At 41.1% G+C, this 16,836-nt stretch overlaps 1 protein-coding gene and 1 pseudogene across 4 annotated transcripts in view; one reads left to right on the top strand and one right to left on the bottom strand.

Moving 5' to 3' along the window:
- Positions 1 to 16,633, bottom strand: part of STYK1 (serine/threonine/tyrosine kinase 1) — a 41,047-nt gene extending 24,414 nt beyond the window's left edge. For 2 of the 4 annotated variants that reach the window (XM_070410689.1, XM_070410690.1), the window contains exons 1-3: positions 16,560 to 16,620; positions 11,785 to 11,851; positions 3,793 to 3,851 (exon numbers count right to left, since the gene is read on the bottom strand). The gene's annotated coding sequence lies outside the window, so the exon portion shown is untranslated. Of the gene's footprint in view, positions 1 to 1,230; positions 1,437 to 3,792; positions 3,852 to 11,784; positions 11,852 to 16,559 lie in introns of those variants that run through there. The other 2 variants (XM_070410692.1, XM_070410691.1) reach the window with 2 other exon arrangements.
- LOC139005660 (barrier-to-autointegration factor pseudogene) lies at positions 9,247 to 9,523 on the top strand (annotated as a pseudogene).
- Positions 16,634 to 16,836: the final 203 nt, after the last annotated feature.

The raw sequence follows: 16,836 nt of genomic DNA, 5'->3' as shown, positions 1-16,836 counted from the left end.
GTGTGGGAAAACATATTTGTCAATGATACACCTAATAAGGGTTAATTTAAAAAAATATAAAGAACTCGTACAACTCAACAAGAAGAAGACAAACAATCCAATTTTTAAAAAATGGACACTTCTCCAAAGATGACATATAGATAGACAATAGACATATGAAAAAAATGCTCAGCACCTGCCAGAATGACTACCGTCAATAAACCAACACATAACAAGGGCTGGAGAGGATATGAAGAAAAGGAAACCCTAATGTACTGCTGTTGGGAATGCAGACTGGTGCAGCCACAGTGGGGGGTGGGGAGAACAGTATGGAGTTTCTAAAAAAAATTAAAAATGGAACTGCCTTTTGAGCCAGTGATTCCACTTCTGTGAATATATCTTAAGAATCCCAAATACCAATCAGAAAGAATATATGCACCCATATGTTCATAGCAGCATTATTTACAATATCTAAGATCTGGAAAGAGCCCAAGTACTCTTCAGTAGATGAGTGGATAAAAAAGCTGTGGTACATTTATACTGTGGAATACTATGCAGCTGCAAAAATGAAGGATCTCCTTGAGACCTCATGGATGGACCTGGAGAGTATTATTCTAAGCGAAATAAGCCAGTCAGAGAAAGACAACTATCACTTGATCTCACTTATATGTGGAATCTAAAGAATAAAATAAACTGACAAACAAAATAGATCCAGAGACATAGAAACATGGAACTGACAGATCTCAGAGGGAAGGTGGGAGAGGCAACAGGAAGAGATTAACCAAAGAACCTATATACACGTATGCATAGCCCATGGGCACGTACAATAGTGAGGTGAAGGCCTGGGGTGAGGTAGGAGCCAGGTGGAGGGGAGCAAAGGGGAGGAAAAGGGGGACACCTGTAATACTCTCAACAATAAAAATAAATTTAAAGAAAGAAGAGGGAAGCCCGACAGGTGTGGTTCAGTGGTTGAGTATCGTCCTATGAACCAAGAGGTCATGGTTTGACTCCCAGTCAGGGCACATGCCCGGGTTGCAGCTCGATCCTCCAGTGTGGGGCATGATCAGGAGGCAGCTGATAATGATTCTCTCTCATCATTGATTTTTCTATTTCTCCCTCTCCCTCTCCCTCCCTCTCTGAAATTAATAAAAATATTTTTTTTAAAAAGAGGGAAAAGTCAAGAACACACAAAGAGCACCCCCCTCTAAACAAAGATTTGCCCCTGACCCATCTGTGTCTCCTTCCTCCTACCTGAATAACTCTCCAGAAGACACCTGCATGTGCTGCTCTCCTGGTTTCTTTCAGACACCTTGTTCCTACCGTTGTCGGTCACATTGTATTTTCAGGGATCAGCCTCCCTCTTTGCAACGCATCCCGCTCGGCTTTTCCTCCTAAAAGGAGGATTTCTGGTACATTCGAAATCTTTTGGTGTTTCCCCTCTTAAGTAAGGAGACCAATTCTGTTTTCTGGCCTCTACTCCAGCCTGTTCTAGCACACTGCCCTCTGGCAGAGAGGAGGCCCCAGCTGAGGAGGAGGGAAGACAGCCTGCAAATGATTTCAGGAACACACACACACACACACACACACACTCACACACACACACTCACACTCACACTTACACACACTCACAGGCACGTGTCCCACAGTGCGTGCACACAGTTTCTCATTCTCTGATAAATGCATCCCAGACCCAGGCAGGCAGAGGCACAAATGGCCAGGGGATTTCACAATGAGGAAATCCACTCAGCTGCTGTTTAACTCAGTCTGGTGTCAAACAGGGTGTGTCACTGTAAAGATTCCAAACATGAAATGTAATCCCAGGTAAACAAAAACAAATACCTGGTAAGATAAAAAAAAAGACACTTCTGGGAACACTTAACCAGCTCATTCTGCACAGCCAGGAACAAACAGCTGATGCCCTCTCGGGAGTGGGTGTGCTTGCTTCAGAGCTGGGTGCCTCTGGGAGCTGACCTGGTGCTAAGATAACCGAGTCGGAGGTTCAGAGTTCTAGTTCTGGTTTGGTAAGTAATTCATTGAATGTCTGGAGGCCTGACCTCGCCATTCCTTCCCTTCCTAGTTTAACGACCAGGGCACTCCTGCGGGCAGTGAGGAAGCATCAGAGGGCAGCAGGAAGTGAATCACACCGAACAGGGCTGGCCAACCAACAAGGCCCCTCAACCAGTTATTCCACCTTGCTGCTCTCAAATTCCTCATCTTCCTATCCATGTCATGGCAGCCCCAGAATCTCACAAGTTTTTGTTCCTATTCCTACTCTGCCTATAATTTGCAGCGGTTCCCAACCTGTGGGTCACGACCCCTTTGATGGTCGAACGACCCTTTCACAGGGGTCGCCTAAGACCATCCTGCCTATCAGATATTGACATTACGATTCATAACAGTAGCAACATTACAGTTATGAAGTAGCAACGAAAATAATTTTATGGTTGGGTCACAACATGAGAAACTGTAATTAAAGGGCCAGAAGGTTGAGAACCACTGTAGGGGTAGTGGTAAGAGAAGGAGCTCTGGAGTTGGGCTTCTATTTGAAAGCTGAGTTCTACCAGCCATCATGACTGTGTACGAGGTATTCTAACTGTCTGAGCCTCTGTAAAGTGGAGACAAGAATATCTACCATTCAAGCCCTGGCAAGTGTAGCTTAGTGGTTAGAGTGTTGCTCAAAGGGTCGCAGGTTTGACTCCTGGTTAAGGGCACGTACCTTTGCTATGGGTTTGCTTCCCGCCTTTAGTTGGGGCGCCTGTGGGAGGCAACCAGTCAATGTGTCTCTCACATTTCTGTTTCTCTCCCCCTCTCTCCCTTCCACTCTCTCTGAAAGGCAATGATAAAAAGATCCTCATGTGAGGATTAACAACAACAAAAAATCCACCATCCAAGACTGTTAAAGGTGTTGACGTAAAAAAAGTCCAAACCTATAGAGAACTGTTATGAGCTTATATGGGTCCCATGCCAGGGAGCAAGGTCTAACACGCTCCAGGAAATAACAGTTTTGCCGTTTCTTTTATGCATTTGAAATGAAGGAGAAGGGAGAAAGCAAAGCAGGGGTTGGATTACAAAATAGTTAAGATTATGGGCTCTCCTGCGGGAGGTTATTTCAAAAGTGTGTTAACCTAGATCCACAAAAACAATGGAGAGGGCTTGATTGAGGCAAAGATAAACCTTTTACTAAAAAGTTTTACCTGGGGCATAATTACTCCTCATGACCTGCTCAGTCAGGAATTTATGATCAAATCACCCTGTAAGGTTGCTTTGCATAGAACACCCCCCTTTTTTTAATCTACAAAAGTTATATAGGATAATTCATGTAAAGTACCTAACACAGTGCCAGGCCCATTACAATCAATATGCACCAGTCTCTCCCATCCTCCCTCCCTTCTTCACCTATCTCCCTATACTGAGAGGCAGTCATATAGCTGTACCAGTCAGGAATGGTTGAATTAAGTCTTAATTATTTCATAATAATGAAATGGGAAGGTAGAAAGGCTGGAAGGCAGAACAGGAACATGTTTCTGTTCTAGCAAGATTCATTTGTGTACCCTAATTACTTTTCAGACCAAGGGCTCCAACTCAGTGTTTGAAAGTAGAGACATCAAAGAAGAAAATTGGCTGAGGGTGACAGAAAACACAGAAGGTCGGGGAGGGAATCTTCCCAAAGACCTAGTGATCAGAATTAAAGATGAGGGAGAAGCACTAAATCAAGATTTGTGGCTTCTTAGAAGGCTCTGTTGTCCTAAAGTCAAGGTGAAGACCTGGAGTTAAGTTCTTCCTGTTGCTTGATAAAGGCATTATCCTTCCTACCTGGGAAAGAGCCAAGTTGGAACTTCCAGGAACAAAGTTAGTGTATCACCTCCAGGAAACTGTGGTAGAGAAAACATAGGGACCAGTGTCAGAGATGTGGGATGGATGTATCTTAATCTTGTAAAGCCTTAGTTTCCTAATTTTTACAACTAAGATAATTATGCTCACTTACCTGAAAGGATTCTATTGAGAATTAATGAGAAAGTAAGTGTATTTTTCAGTGCTAACAGTTACATATCTCTATTCTAGAAAGAATTCATTAGTGTACCATAATTACTTTTCAGACCAAAGGTTTCACCTTAGTGTTTCTGAATATTATGTTGTACTGGAGGTTCTCTAACTTTAACTATGACTGCCCCACCACAATGGTCTCCGGGGGGATGTGGCTTTCCAGCAAAGCATTGGCATAAATGTGGGTAAAATCTCTTGCCTCTTAATATTGGTGTAATGCAATGAAAGTGCCAAAGGACTAGCTAAATATTGAGAGAATAGTTGGAAAACAAATTCAATGAGCTAAAAGTTCAGAGCCAGTGTGAATGTGCATGGATGTGGATGTGGGTGTGTGAGGTGTGTAAGCAGGTATTTTCTTAAGTAGAAAATTGCAATTCTACTATAACTGACTTCTTATCTTCATACTAGAGGCCAATGCACCAAATTTGTGTAAGGGTAGGCCCTCGCAGCCTCAGCTTCGTCCATAAGGTCATCTGGAAGGTCATTCTGCTGTTTGGCCGTTTGGTAAATTTGCATGTTACACTTTTATTAACCACACTGCAGCCCAACAGCTGCCACCCTCAGCCATCTGCCTTAATCCCTACTTCTCTGCTCCTGAGCTTACTAGTGTATGCATAAGATGCTGTTTTCAGGCACTTCTTTCCTTACGGTCTTTTTACTAGTACATCTTCCACAATAAAGGCCAAAGGGCATATTTGTAGGACCCAGTTCACTTTCATTTTTATTACCAGTTTCAGAAGCATAGCCCAGTCCATTTCTGAAATCCAGTAAACCCATCTCTACTACTAATTAGCTGTGTACTCTTGAGCAAATTCAGCTCTCCTAAACCTCAGTTTTCTCATCCGTTCAACTGGGTTTACAATATTATCTCATGAAGAGTTGGTGTAAAAAGTAAATGATACTTAGAACAATAGCTAGTGCATAGTAATTATTTCTATAAGTATAGGAATAAAAATATTCCTGTAATAATTATTATTATCCCTTTTCTAATTATGACATCTTCAAATGACCTCTCCTTTTTTTTGGATAAGAACTTCATACTATGCAGCATAAATATGATGACATAATACCATAATTAAGATACTCATATGTCTGCATATCACATAGGAATAAGATAGTTATTTCCTGAGATCTAAGATTAATGCATCCTTATAGTAAATCTTACCTGGGCTTCTACTGTAATTTTCTCATTTGCCTCTGTAAAGTATCTGCTTCTTTCAAATCTTAAATTTTCAACTACCCTGTTCTTTTTTCAATAAATTACTTCAGAGTTTTTGAATTTAAATGCATCCTTTAGGTTGATTTATGACCAAAAAAAAAAATGGAACTGAATGAAAAAAAGTGGTGGTTGGGGGTGGGGCAGTTCTATGGAAAGTAACCTCACAGGGTAATCTGATCATAATCCCTAACTAGTCAAGTAATGGTAGGTAGTCATGCATGCCCAGGCACATAACTTCTTTAGTAAAAAAGTTTATCTTTGCCTTAAGCAAGCTTTGTCCATTGTTTCTATGCATCTGAGTTAATACACTATTGAAATAACCACACTCAAGAGAGAACATAGTCTTATTAACTATCCTATAAACTAATCCCTGATTTGTCTTCCTCCACCTCCACGAAATTTTAAATACATAAAAGAAACTGCAACTGTTATTCCATGCGTCAGATGGGGCAGAGTTCAGGCAATAAATCAAATGGAGTGTTAAGCTCCACCCTTGCTCTGCTCCTCCTTAACTGACATTTATGCCCAGCCCTGCTTCCTTGATACTGGATTTTGCTTTCCACTATGGTTTAGCACATTTTATGGCATATAGTTAAAGTGACAACCATTTATATAACACTCACCATGTGTTAGGCACTGTTCTAAGCACTTCACATATAAGAAACTGGGTCACAGAGAAGTAACTTGCTCCAGATCCTAGAGCTAGTAAACAGGGATTCGGATCTTCAACCAGGTCCTGTAGCTTTAAAATCTGCTTCCCAGGTAGATTCTCATAAACTTTTCTTTTTAATTAGAATTATCTTTAATTCACCCTTTTAAAATGTACAATTTGGTGATTTGTAGTATATTCACAAAGTTTTTTAACCATCACTCCTATCTAATTTTAGAATATTTTCTTCAGCCCCAAAAAGAAACTAGTACCAATAGCAATCACTCCCCAATGCCCAACCTCTGGCAATCACTACTTTATTTTCTGTCTTTATGGATTTGCCTATTTTGGACATTTCATATAAATTGAATCACATAATTTGTGGCCTTTTATATCTTCTTTCACATTCACCTGTTTTCAAGATTCATCTATTGTGTTAGTAAGGGTTCTCTAGAGAAACCCAACCAATAGGATATACATAGGGATTGGCTCATAAGTTTCTGGAGGCCAAGATGTCCCATTATCTGCCAAACCAAGAAAACAGGTGGCATAATTCAGTCCGAGGTTGAAGGTCTGAGAACCAGGGGTGACTATTTAAGTCCTAAAGTCAGAAGGTCAAAGAAACAGGGGCTCCAATGTTAGACGGAAATAAAGATGGACATCACACTTGGCCAGCAAGGCTCAGTGGTAAAGTGTCAACCTATGAACCAGGAGGCCACAGTTCAATTCCCAGTCAGGGCATATACATAGGTTGTGGGCTTGATTTCCAGTGTGGGGAGTGCAGGAGGCAATCCATCAATAATTCTCTCTCATCATTGATGTTTCTATCTCTCTCTCCCCCTCTCCCTTCTTCTCTAAAGCCTCTCTCTCTCTCTCTCTCTCTCTCTCTCTATATATATATATATATATATATATATATATATAATAGATAGTTAGATATAGATATATAGCTATAGATATATAGGTATATAGATATGTAGATATATAGACATATAGACACATAGATATATAGATATATAGATATATATTTTAAAGATGGACATCACAGGTTGCCTTTTTGTCCTATTTAAAACTTCTTTTTTATAATAGCCACCCTAACTGATGTGAAATGGGTATCTCACTGTGGTTTTGATTTGCATTTCCCTGATGATTAATAATACTGAGCATCCTTTAATGTACTCATTGGCCATTTATATATATACTTTGGAGAAATGTCTATTCAAATCCTTTGCCCATTATTAAATTGGGCTATTTGTCTATTATTGTTGAGCTGTAAGTGTTCTTTATATATTCTGAATACTAAACCATTATGTGATATATGATTTGCAATATTTTCTCCCATTTTGTCTGTTTGTGTGTTTTGGGTTTGTTTGTTTACTTTTGATAGTGTCCTTTGAAGCACAATAATTTCTAATTTTGATAAAGTCCAATTTATCTGTTTTTGGGGGGTTGCTTGTGCTTTTGGTGTCATAGCTAAGAAACTTGCTTAACTTAAATCATGAAGATTTATACCTATGTTTTCTTAAGAAACTTATAGATGTAGGTCTTTGATCAATTTTGACTTAATTTCTGCATATGGTGTGAGGCAGGGATTCACCATCATTCTTTTGCATGTGGATATCCAGTTGTTTTAGCACAGTTTGTCAAAAGACACTTCTTCCCCTAATGAATTATTTTGGCACCCTGTCAAAAATCAAACAGCCATAGGCGTATGGGTTTATTTCAGGACTCTCAATTCTATTCTGTTGGTCCATATGTGTATCCTTATGCCAAGAGCACAGCCTTAATTACTGAGCTTGCAGTAAGTTTTAAAATCGTTCAGTATAAGTCTTCCAACTTTGTTCTCTTTTTGAAGACTGTTTTAGATAGCCTAAGTCCCTTTTGTTCCCTATGTGAATGTTATAATCAGCTTGACCTTTCCCAGAAAAAAAAAATCCATCTGGAATTTTGGCAGTTATATATATATATAAATTCTGGGAGTACTGCCATCTTACAAATATTGTCTTTCTACATAAGAACACAGATTGCCTTTCCAGTTATTTAGATTTTCTTTAATTTTTTTCCATGATAGTTTGCAGTTTCAAGTGTACAAGTCTCATTTGTTGTTGATGATAACATTTACAGTTCCATGTCCTCTAAAGATTAAACAAGAATTTGTGTGCAATTTGGTGATACCAAGGACTGTCCTGTCTCCAAGAAAATCAGTTCTAGATCAGATTGGGCAGCACATGCTTCCTAATTACTGGCCAGACATGCCATCTTTATCTAGCACCACGGCATAATATAAGGCCACCACTGATCTTCTCATATCCGATTAAGTACACAGAGCCCTACATTTTGTAGCTCTGACTGTCAGACCTAGTTTATTTACTTTGATAGCCTTGAGTTGGTCTACATATCTCAGGTTGCCATGAAATGGTGGAACTAGAGAGAATATCCAAATTATCACATCTCTAAATTCCTATCAACATAAATGCTTCTACATATCTAACCTTCAGAGAACACTGCTCTCTGGGTACCCAAAATATGTTTGATTGAGGTTTAAATAAAAGCCATAAAGGTGCAGTCCCCAATATCATTTTTGAACCCCGTAACTCAGATATGAAGATATGGGGATTTCCAGCTGGCACAGACAGATCTATCCAGGGTTCACTGAACTTCTTTTTGTGAGTGATTTATCTCACACATGATCTGAATATCTATGAACTCACAACCTGTGGCCTTGCTGATATTATCAAATCTTTATTGCTAATCAGTTTGTAGATAACCTAAGCTCATACTTTCATTTTTAAGTCAGTGTATCTCTGTTTCTCAATCAATGTTAACTCAGTGAATCAAAAATAATCAATTTTAATATCAGCCCATGAAGAGTAGACTTAGAAAGATAAAAGTGGTGATGGTGAAGAGGAGGTGATTTACAGATCATTATGAAATCACTTTTGAAAAAATAAAATAAAATCACATTTGGTTCATTTACATTTCTTTTTTTCTTAATCCCACAAAAATTGAATTAGCCTTCAAAGCTACTGGTATCTTCAAATTTATAATAGAAAGCCACTTCAGAATAATTGATGACTGCTTTAACAACCTCATATTGCATGTGAAACTAAGATCTAAGTGAAAAGGTGACTGGGCCTTGGGTCAGGAAAATAAATCAGAGATCTAATCAGATGTGGGACCTCCTGATTATGAATCCATTCATCTTAAGAGTAGAACATGGGTGAGGACATGAAAGAGAGGGAGTGAAATTGAGGACACTTGGCATTATGGAAACTGCTTGGGCTCCAAGAAGGCATGCAAAGACAGCAAGTTCAACTTAGTGTCAAAAAGCCATTGTTTGAAGGGGCCATTATGGGAGCTGGAACTGCCGATTAATCCTGATCAAGATGACAACCTCCCAAAAGCACGGAGACTTCGTGGCAGAGCCCATGGGGGGAAAGCCAGTGGGGAGCCTGGCCGGGATTGGTGACGTCCTGGGCAAGAAGCTGGAGGAAAGGGGCTTTGACAAGGCTTATGTGGTCCTTGGCCAGTTTCTGGTGCTGAAGAAAGACAAAGAACTCTTCCAGGAATGGCTAAAGAACACATGTGGCCCCAATGCCAAGCAATCCCAGGACTGCTTTGGGTGCCTTTGAGAGAGGTGTGACGCCTTCTTGTGATGCTCCCTGGGGAACCCCCATCCCTAACGCCAGCCTTGAGTCCTCAGAGTTTGCAGCTGAGTGGGGGCTACTCCCTTGTCCTCTACAAAGGAAATGATTGCTGTCTACTCACCACCAGTGTCCTCTGGGTCTTTGGGGGGAGTTCTCTCCCCTCACCATTTCAACTTTTTTGGAATTCTCACTCTTGCATGCATCTCCCTTTCTCTTTCCCCTGCCAGGTTCAGGCCAATAAACAGCTTTTCTGAATGGATTTCTGGCCCCTTCCCTCACCCCCACTCTCACCTCTGGTCTGTTTAATGACATTTGGCTTCTCTTTTGGCAAAACAGTCACTGTCCATATAAAGTTTTTTAGATCAATAAAGTTAATGGCCTTCCAGAAAAAAAATCAATTTTTTTCCCCACACTCTATATGAAGTAGCTATATCTTCTGTGCCACTGTAGTCATATCTCCCTGCTAAAGAAACAATAAAAACAGCAACCCTGGCTCCATTTCTTATTCTGCCTGGCAGGCACACTATGGAATGCAATGCGTGTTCCACAGATTCCATAGAATTCTGAATGTGCACAACCAGAGAGCCCTTTGAAAGCAACCAAAATACCTAACCTCCATAACCTACTGAGACAACGGCCACAGAATTTAGGTGTCTTCCAACAGCTAATTAGCACCTAAGCTGAGACTAGTATTGTGTGTCTTGAATGGCCATCTTATGCTCTTTCACTATCATTTTCCATCACTCAGGATATTTGACTGGATATTTGATTTCTTTTTATTCAGTTACGTTTTGTGGGTGTGAGGATAAGGAGGAAGACCCCAGCTCTTGAAATTTCTCATGTGCATAGATTTTCATAGCTTCTTCTGCCTGCCGGGCCTTTGGGCTGTAAATGCGTCTGGACTAGCCTCTGGAAATCTTCCCCACATACCTCCAGGGTTGAAGACCAGAGACTACTAGTATACATTCCAGTTGTATATTCACTGGTGGCATTGCAGGGCTTTAAGAATATTCGAGTGACTACTCTGCTTCATTCTTCTTCCTCCATCAGAACTCATTTTGACTCATAGTCAGATATCATCCCCAAAGAACACTAAAGGGGTCTGTCAGTGAGATAGACGGAAAAATCACAGATGTAAGAGGCAGGGCAGGTTCAGATCAAACTGACTAGATTTGCTGCATCTGCTTATAAATCTGAAGGAAAACCAGATAGGCCAGATAGACTGTCAGCATTCCCTTCATCCCCCCACCGCCATCCCTCTCCTTCCTTGAAATAAGTCAAGCCTGTGACTTCCACGATTCAGATAAGCAAGTCCTTCCCTCTAACTGGCCAGAGGCAGCACTAATTTGGAGCCCGGTGGAAGGGGCATCAGTGAGCACTGAGACAAGGATCAACAGGAGCTTTCCTGTCTGGGCCCCGCCAGGCCCAGCTGCCTTAAAAGGGACTCTGAAGAAGTTGATTCTAATGACACACACTTCTCTAGGCATGGCTTCAACATACATTTGGTTCTCATAGCTGATTATTATCAGAAAAAAAAGGTGCGTAGGATCATCTTCTCTGAACTCCAAATTATCATCTTGGGCAAATATTTTTCGTCATTCAGTTGCTAGCATATGAATATAACATAAATTATATCTCCTGGAGTCACTCAACATAATACCCTGCATTTACCTAATAATATAGTATATCTGGTTAAATCATTCAACAACTGATTATAAGACAAAAACTAATAATTTTGAAGCTTTCTCCAGAAAGCTACCTGGCTTAAATTCTGAGTATTATATGTGTATTATTGAGATTTTCTTGTGGCCACAATGTACCTTTTGAAACACATATGTTTCCCCTTAACCTTTAGCATCTGCTACAATTTGTTCTTAGTAGAATTCTCACACAGCCTAAAGTTACTAGTGTATACATATGATAATTTTCATTTAGATCAGTGTTCTAAAAATAGCACCATATTTCTATGTATTTTGTTACCAGACAACTTCAAGAATCACTGTTAAATATATAAAGATGGGCCTGTTTACTGTAGCTGAGGCTATAACATGTTAACTGCTGTAGAATGAAACATTAAAATGGGTTTCCTTTTCATTTATAATACTTGCCAGTAATTTAGTCCACAAAAGCATGAAAGAGAAAGACTGAAAAATGCAATCACACCATAGCTGGTTTAGCTCAGTGGATAGAGCGTCGACCTGCTGACCCGAAGGGTCCCGGGTTCGATTCCAGTCAAGGGCACGTACCTCATTTGCAAGCTTCTCTCTGGCCCAGGTCCTGGTCAGGGCTCGTGCAGGAGGCAACCAATTGATTCTAAAAATGAATGGAAAAATATCCTTGGATGAGGATTAAAAAAAAAAAAGCAATCATTATTTTCAAGTTGCTTTGACCATGGCATTGTTAGCAATTGGCTGTCCATATACCTTGCTACTGCAGTGGCTAGAAGGCTTATTATTATACATGAGAAAACAGGTTGAGTTGAAAGGCAGACAATGCTTAGAAGCTGAGATGTAGCTGAGGGCTACAGAAAGTGGAAACATCAGGAAATCATTCTGTTGCCTGAAGACTAACCCTTAGGGCAGCGGTTCTCAACCTGTGGGTCGCCAACCTGTGGGTCGCGACCCCTTTGGGGGGTTGAATGACCCTTCCACAGGGGTCGCCTAAGACCATCAGAAAACACATATATAATTACATATTGTTTTTGTGATTAATCACTATGCTTTAATTATGTTCAATTTGTAACAATGAAAATATATCCTGCATATCAGATATTTACATTATGATTCATAACAGTAGCAAAATTATAGTTATGAAGTAGCAACAAAAATAATTTTATGGTTGGGGATCACCACAACATGAGGAACTGTATTAAAGCGGTCGTGGCATTAGGAAGGTTGAGAACCACTGCCTTAGGGAGTGGTATTCACAGCATAATAAAGCTGGAATCTGCACTGCCCAATTCAGCTGGAGTTACAGGAAGGGAAAGTAGTGGAGATGGATAGTGAGCTAAGAGGGTAAGAGTAAATTCAGGAAAAGCTCAAGTCAAGGGATGGACAGGAACTCCTTCACTCCACCCCATTTTCCCTTCCCATATCCAGAAGTGATTAAACTCTAACCTATCTCCTCACGACTATTCTGCTTAGGAAATTCAGAGACATTATGAGAAGTTAAAAATTAAAAGAATTTTTTTGTGTCTTTCTTAAGCCTGAAAGAACCCCCTGAGATTTCCCAATCTACCTCAACCCTTCATTTTCTGAGAGAAGAAAATAATAAGAATAAACTAACTCAGGCCCAGCTGGTGTGACTAGTGGATTGAGCATCAAGTGGATTGCCATGCACCAAGAGGTCACTGGTTAAATTCCTGGTCAGGGAACATGCCCAGGTAGTGGGCTCATTCCCAATAGGGGCATAATCAACGCTACTCTCTCATTGATGATGTTTCTCTCTCTCCCCCTCCCTCCCTCCCTCCCTCCCTCCCTCCCTCCCTCCCTCTTTTCCTCTCTAAAATCAATAAAAACACGTTTTTAAAAAAACAAAACTCAGAACACTGAGGTAAGTGCCTTGTTCTTTGCTCATAGAAAGAGTCAGAGCTTAAAACAGAATGCGGGCCCTTGGACTCAAGACAGGACTCTTTCACTCTACACCGATGTCTGTGCAATTAGCTGTTTTTTCTTTGTGTACATTCATTCCCTTCAACTTTCATTTTCCCCAGTTAGGAACTTTGCCCAAGAAATGATATGCTAGGGTAATCATTGAATACCCAGCCTATTTAATCTGCACTTAATTAGTTTGTCTTTTATTATCTGTTTCTTCCCAACCAGACAGTAATTTCCTTTTGCCCAGTCAGCTTCTTTAGGTTCTTTATGAGCAGAGCCAAGAAGTAGGCATAGAGCAATTGCCACATCTAAAGTCATGGCATTTTGGGAAACTAAACCACTCAATCTAGGTTGGTAGGGTAAACAAAATGAAGTGACAGAGTTAGAAGAAAAAGCATGAAACCTTCATGACAACAAGAATTTAGGAACTTAAAAAAAAAAAGAATTTAGGGACTTAGGCTATTTTCTTCATCACTGTATTCTTTACTCATTGCTATATCCCCTAGCACCTAGGGTGACTAGTGTCAGGCACATATCAAGATTCATACGCTTACCTGGCCTGTGTGCCTCAGTGGTTGAGCATCGACCTATGAACCAGGAGGTCCTGGTTGGATTCCTGGTCAGGGCTCGATCCCCAGTAGGGGGCGTGCAGGAGACAGCCAATCAAAGATTCTCTTTCGTCATTGATGTTTCTACCTCTCTCTCCCTCTCCCTACCTCTCTGAAATCAATAAAAACATATTTTTTAAAAATATTCATATGCTTGTTCAATAAATAAATCACTAAATTCACCTATAAAATAGCATTGGATCTAAAATAACCATTTGCAACAGCATAGATGGAGCTGGAGAGCATTATGCTAAGTGAAATAAGTCCGTCAGAGAAAGACAAATATCACATGATCTCACTCATTTGTGGATTATAATGGACAACATAAACTGATGAACAAAAATAGATCCAGAGACATAGAAACATCAATCAGATGCTCAAACCTCAGAGGGAAGGTAGGGGAGGGTGGGGGTAAGGGGGAGAGATCAACCAAAGGACTTATATGCATTGCATATAAGTATAACCAATGGACACAGACAACAGGGGGTGAGGATGAGGGCATGATGGGGGGGGGCAATGAGGGGATAAGGACATATATGTAATGCCTTAATAAAGAAAAAAAGAAGTTAGGAAAAAAAGAATTTTACTGTTCTAATCTTTAGATTTTTCCTCCTTCCTCAATATTTCAGCTTAAACTGCTTAGTTGTCCTCAAAAAATTAAATAAATAAAAAATAAAATAAATTTTATCAGAAAATAACGTATACAAATTCATTAGGTATTGCTAAAAGTACAAGTGGGGTTGGGGAGTAATTTTGAAGTGTTACATGGGAAGATCATGGACCCAGGTTTCTGCTCAGTGGGGAAACATTTTTAGTTCTACCATTAGGCCGGATGCTATTTTTCTCTATAAAAAGAATATAAAGTTTTTTACTACATATAGCAAGCAAAATAGTGACTCCTCAGAGTGAAAACGGAACAATAAACCCAACAAAGAAAACCTAGTCATTGACAGCTCCGTGTGACAGGCAGATAATGGCCCCCAAAGATGTCCAAATCTTCAGAACTGTGAATCCATTAGTTTTTAATAGTGTTAAACTAGCACCGGGAAATTCAGATTGCAGATGGATTCATGAACTGGCCTTAAAATAGGAAGGTTATCCTGGATTCCCCATTGAGTCCAATGTCACCACAAGGATCCTGAAATGCGGAAGAAGGCAGAAGTGTTGGTGTCAGCATAGGGATGTGAGAAAGACTTGATGTGGCTTGAAGATGGAGGAAGGGAATCATGAACCAAGGAATGCAGGCAGCTTCAGATTCTCCCCTCCAGCCTCCAGAAGGAACACAGACCTGCCTACCCCTCTCAGACTTCTGACCTCCGGAAATGTAAGACAAAATCGGTATTGTTGGAAGCCATCACGTTTGTGGTAATTTGTTAACGCAAGAACAGGAAAATAGCTCCCTCGGGTTAGAGTAAAACAGAGCTGCAGAATCATGTAACTCCCGGTAGGAGTTTGGAGCACGTACTGGCAGCAGCTGGTTGGGAAGAGTTGCAAAAGGTGGGAAAACCAAGTTTCTGCAGAAGAAAACTCAAATCGATGTGATGTTCAACTAACTTTCAGCATGAGCATAATTAGAGAACGAGGCATTGTTATGGGTTGAAACGTGCTGACCCAAAATTCATATGTTGGAAGTCCTAGCTTCCAGTACCTCCGAATGGGACCTCGTTGTTAATTGGGAGATAATGGAGGTCATCATAACTACTTCATCAGGGTGGGCCTTCATCTAATATGACTGGTGTCCTTGAAAAGGGGGGGAAATACGAAGATAGACACATACCAGCTGAACATAAAAATAGTCCTCAACAAACTAATGAAAGAGGCCTGAGGCAGATCCTTCCCTCACAACCCTGACAAAACCTTGATCAAGGGCTTCTCGCCTCTATAACTGTGAGATAAATTTCCATTGTTTAAGCGGCTCAACAGAGTATATGATGCTCACTGAAGCAAATACTTTGTCAGGTCTCTTTGAAAGACTGGGATGGCCCCTCGCTGGCAGTGAGTGGAGAGCCTGCTGTACTGAGGGTGAATGAGGGGGGCAGCACAGAGCCCTGTTTCCAGCTGCAGGGTCGGTGTGCTACACGTTACTGTAGCCTTTATTTGCACAACCCCTGATGGCTCTCACTTAGTGGGAAGGAAGCGTGGGCTGAAATATAGGAGAAACTCTGATGGGGAAAGGATTCGCAGCAGAAAGAGGCCACAATCAAAGAAATTAAAGGGGAAGAAAGGAGACAAAATGGGGCTGAGGTTGAAGGACTGGTGATGAAAAAGGAAAGAGATAGAGAAAGAGAAGGAAGATGAAGAGAAAACAGAAATTCAGTCAACAGGGAACAGCCTATCACACTGCAGAGGTATTATCTCACAGTAATCATCACAATGACCCTACTTTACATGAGAAAGCTGAAGCTGAGAGCGGTTTGCCCAAGGCCACACTTGAGTGGCTATATAGTCCTGTGACAAGTAATTCCCATGCCCTGCTTCTTTCTACCTCCCCTTTCTGACTCCCCCTCTCCAGGAATACACGGAGGCCCCTCATCACTGGGCTTTCTGGCTGCTGCTGCTCTTTGCCAAAATCGCTAAGGCAAGTTTAGTCTCTTGTCATAAAAACATTGAAAGCAAAACCCGCAAGATGCTTGTCCCAAAGAAATACAGATTCATTCACCTGGTGATTATTGTTTGCTCACATGCAATGCAGCCGCTCACAACCATCCCACTCTGGCCTCCTCCCTCTTTTTCTTTCCGAATGCCAAAGTCCACCCCTACCTGCATCACTGCTTCCTCCACCCCCCACCCTTGTACCCCCCAACCCCTATTCTCTACCGTGTCCCTCCTCCGGTCACTCTGGTTTCAGATGAACTGGCCCAGCCAGGAAGAAAGAAAGAAAAAGAACATGACCGGTTTGGGTAGGGCAAGGTGTGCCAGCCTCAAGGAAATGCTTTTCAGTCCCTCCTTCCCCGTGGGGCGTGGCTGCCGGCGAAGGATGGAGTTTGGGCGGGCTTCCCACGAGGGAAGTCTGTGGGCACTGCGGCTTCTGGGGCTCACCACACACCAGCCTGCGGGACACCTCTGCTCAAACTGTGAAAGCTGGCCTTGTTGC

Source organism: Myotis yumanensis, unplaced genomic scaffold (genome assembly GCF_028538775.1).
Source record: "Myotis yumanensis isolate MYYU_CA2020_CCGP unplaced genomic scaffold, mMyoYum1.0.hap1 SCAF_3, whole genome shotgun sequence".
Classification (NCBI taxonomy): domain Eukaryota; kingdom Metazoa; phylum Chordata; class Mammalia; order Chiroptera; family Vespertilionidae; genus Myotis; species Myotis yumanensis.
Note: the sequence above shows the minus strand (reverse complement) of the source record. Positions and strands in the feature narration are given on the sequence as shown.